The 4,319-nt window shown below is 36.7% G+C and overlaps 1 long non-coding RNA gene across 1 annotated transcript; it reads left to right on the forward strand.

The window, feature by feature from the left end:
• Nucleotides 1-2,080: 2,080 nt before the first annotated feature.
• On the forward strand, nucleotides 2,081-2,618 carry LOC119369004. Its single transcript, XR_005176804.1, has 2 exons — nucleotides 2,081-2,189; nucleotides 2,362-2,618. It is a non-coding gene; the product is annotated as an uncharacterized LOC119369004 (long non-coding RNA).
• Nucleotides 2,619-4,319: the final 1,701 nt, after the last annotated feature.

A 4,319-nucleotide genomic window follows, 5' to 3' on the forward strand; every position in this document is an offset into this window, starting at 1 on the left:
AACCATTCAGTTTGCGTCAAGATTCATTGCTATCCTTATATAGGAATTTCTCTTTTTTATTTCTTCCACACAATAGAGCATCGGACCTTGAAGCTTATTATGTCAAGTATACACAAGTGCCACTCTTTCTACAAATGTTTCCGAATTTTTATGACATAATTTATTTTCAATTTTCTAACGAGTTGTATCATATTAAAAATTTCTATGGCACAAAAAAAACATTTCTGCACATGGTAGTACCTGTGTGATGTTGTTCTGCAAAGTATCAATTAAAATGCTCTTTATATTTTGCGAGAAACAAAAAGGAGAAGTTTGGCCGCCCAAACTTTGATGCACAAATGGACGCTCAAGATTGCAGGTGTAGTGGTATGTTAGTACAATCACAACTTTCCTAATGACGAAAAACATTAAAAAGAATTGTTGGACTGAAATCTAACCAGAATTCTAGGAAACTTGGCGTAAGTTTGGTATCCTTTATGCAGCTAAGTCATGTGGTAGAGAAATATTTTGACAAGAATTCAAATAATTTTCTATATTACTATCTTACTAAAAGGACGGGATTTTTTCAATGTAGTGGTGAAATTTCATCGAACGTATCCAAAAAGAGAGAAGTGCATAATTCAATCCCGTACTATTGCCCTAGTCTAATTTATAACCCGAACTCCAATACCTTCTAAATCACAACCCCCAACTCTCAAAACCGGTCATGATTCAACCCTTCTCTCCCCTGTTGACCGGTCTTGACCAGTTTACTGGTGAAAAGTGAATTAAAAATAAGTAAAAGAAATTCAAAATTAAAAAAATCTATTTTTCACCGGGTGAATAGTAGATTCAAAAAAATACTTGATTTTTTTCAGTTTCGAAATTTTTCCGGGGTGAACAGATAACTCAAAAAAAAAAATTTTTTAGAAAAAAAAACATTTTTTTTTTGCATTGAAGATGTCTCAAAGCATGAGGTTCGTGCCAATTTGCACCGCATAAATTTTCCTTCAATAGCCTGTCATATTTTGCCAACAATCTGGGACATCTACACAATCTTTCTCATATTTCACTCTCCACATCCGCGTATGTCATATCCGGCACCATATATATCCATACTAGACATGCAACGTGAGCTATTCTATGTGATCAAACAACGTCCAACAAAATCAACTGCAAACGGGCAACAAAATCTGCTGAAATGGAAATTCAACGAGCTTAACATCATCCAAAAGATAATCTCAGTTCGTTGCCGGACAAGTCGTTAAACAACAACTACTACAAACGATATAAACATAGGAAGAGGAGTGGTATCACCACTTCCGCGCCAGGCCTTTGCCCTTCTGGTCACTGGCGCAACTGTAGGCGTCTGTGGCTGGTGTGGATCTTGGGTGTCGTCGGAGGAGGTGGAGCTATATGCCTCATCCCTCTCCCTTGCCCGCTGCCTCTCGCGGCGGGTGGCACGCACCTCTGATCCCGGAGTGCATGTGCGAGACTTTATGGTTGCCAATAAGGACAAGGAAACGACTCTCTTGCCTTATCATCCCATGTAAGTCATTCACACATTGCCAATATAACACATACATCCTTCCGTATGGAGAGTAATTTGAAGTGTACTTATTTTGCGCAACGAGGGACGCGCTATCCTCATCATTCTTTTCCCGCAAGTCTCACACGCCATATATTACGACATGTCCAAGAACATACAGAAGAAAGATTACACACATATAAAGAGTGTTCTGGATAGTGCTATCCTGAGCTTCGGCTTGATGGGGGGCCACATTATTATACTCCATAAATTCGGTGGTTCATATCTTCTTTCATAATGGCTTCCACGCAACATCTTACAGATGGAGTATCATAATTGCAGCACGTAAGTAGAACTTAAATGTCTACATAAATATAGTCCATAAATGTTTTGTTCATATCTTCATTTAGAATAGCATTCATGCAGACATAGACATATCTTTCAGATATTATATCATACTAGCATCATGCATATATTTTTGATAGGATTACACTACCCTATCAATAACATTTTTAGATCTCATCTTTCCATGCTATATATTATGGCGTAGCCTATTTTGTTGTACCTCTATCTTATTTTGCTAACTTGCATTTGTGACTGTTTATTCCTGAAGACATGGGACGTGCCAAGTTGCCAACTCTGATACTCCTTCTACTACACTTTCCACTTCTTTTAGTTCCTGGTAAGCGTTTCCTCAAAAAATTATATGAAGAAAAAGGCACTTCCTTAATGCATTTTTTTATGTTTGAAAGAAATAAGTGAAATTCATACTCCATGCCCATATTTTTATGTTTTTCTCGATAGAACTTCGTTGGATCTAATTTTTTAAATACCATATTTTTGTTGTTTTGTAGGCTCACATACCAAGATATGTAGAGTATACAACGTGAGCTATACCACCCCTTTATGCAAGCCGCGTCAATGTGTTGAGGCATGCCACAAGGAGGGGTTTCCCCAAGGGTGGTGTTACATATTAGGTACTATGCACATTATAATTTTGTGTGTGTGCGAAAAACAGTGCTGAAAAAAACGTGACGCAACTCCCGCAGGATGTGTGATGTAATAAGTAATAAGGTTGTGCTGTATGATGAAGTGACGTTGGGCACCAGCAGAAGTTGAGCCTCTTCCCTATATTCTTCACTTTTTTTCCAAAATAAGGTTCAAAGATGACAACTCACTACACATGAATATTTATCACATTTAGCAAAATACTAGGAAAACATCACATTCTAGAAATGTGAGATATAGCGGCTGAGGCATCGGCGTGAGGCGAGCGGGAAACAGGCGGCGCTGAGGGCACTCTCATATGCCGATGCCCCAAGGAGGTGGGTTCTCCACGATCCTTTATGTAAGTATTATTGGTATTCGATCACTTCAGCCTCCTATCATTAATTTATCATTACATATTACTAAACCTCAAGTGGGAGCTAATGTACGTTTATACTCATACTATCACAAGTCACACCGCCATTACAAAACAATTAAAACAATCATATTTGATCTCAGAAACCAAGCGGACAAAGAAATTACTACAGAATGGTGTAAACTAATGCAATGGATCATAGAGAAATAATTTTTTGCAACAAGCACCATGAAATGGTAGAGGATTATAAAGATTAAGGAAAAAACAAGGCACTATACGAAGGAAGAAAGATTGCGATGAAGGTCGCCTATGTCAAAGGCGTTTATGCTGGTTACCTTGTGATGTTTTGGAGCTACACCTAGCCACTCGACGAGGCATCACATCCTATTTTCCTCACCTTCTTTATTATCCTGATCCCGATATGACATGTGTTAATTAGACACACACACACACACACACACACACATGCCTCCTGCTCTAAGGGCAGCCTCCAAATAGTCTTTCACTAATTTATATTGCCATTAATTTAGACACAAACAATTACTCTCTCCTATATTTACTTCTTATATGTTAACTATCCAATTTTTAGAAAAAAAGGACATATTAATATCTAATAGTGGCCTTGTTCAATGGAGCAAAACATAAAACTTTGTGTAAAATTTTGTGCTAACTATCTTGGAATGTTAGAAAATCCATATGCATATGTGCACGTCTTTAATATAGTTAGAAGTTAAATGCCCACATTATTATACTCCATAAGTTTGTGGTTCATCTCTTCTTTCATAATGGTTTTCATGCAGATTGATGCAAATCTTATAGATGGAATATCAGAACTGCAGCATGTAGGTAGAAGTTAAATGTCTACATAAATATACTCCATATATGCATGATGCTAGTATGATATAATGTCTAAAAGATATGTCTCTGTCTGCATGAAAGCTCTTCTAAATGAAGATATGAACCAAAACATTTATGGACTATATTTGTGTAGACATTTAAGTTCTACCTACATGCTGCAATTCTGATATTCCATCTATAAGATGTGCATCAATCTGCATGAAAGCCATTATGAAACAAGAGATGAACCACCAAATTTATGGAGTATAATAATGTGGGCATCTAACTTCTAACTATTAAAGACATGCACATATGCATATGATTTTCTAACATTTCAAGATAGTTAGCACAAAATTTTACACAAAGCTTTATGTTTTGCAACATTGAACAAGGCCACTATTATATATTAATATGTCATTTTTTCTAAAAATTGGATAGTTAACATATAAAAAGTAAATATAGGAAAGAGTAATTGTTTGTGTCTAAATTAATGGCAATATAAATCAGTGAAAAACTATTTGGAGGGTACCCTTAGAGCAGGAGGCATGGGTGTGTGTGTGCACGCCTAATTAACACGTGTCAGATTGGGATCAGGATAATAAAGAAGGTGAG

This window comes from Triticum dicoccoides, chromosome 2B (genome assembly GCF_002162155.2).
Source record: "Triticum dicoccoides isolate Atlit2015 ecotype Zavitan chromosome 2B, WEW_v2.0, whole genome shotgun sequence".
NCBI lineage: Eukaryota > Viridiplantae > Streptophyta > Magnoliopsida > Poales > Poaceae > Triticum > Triticum dicoccoides.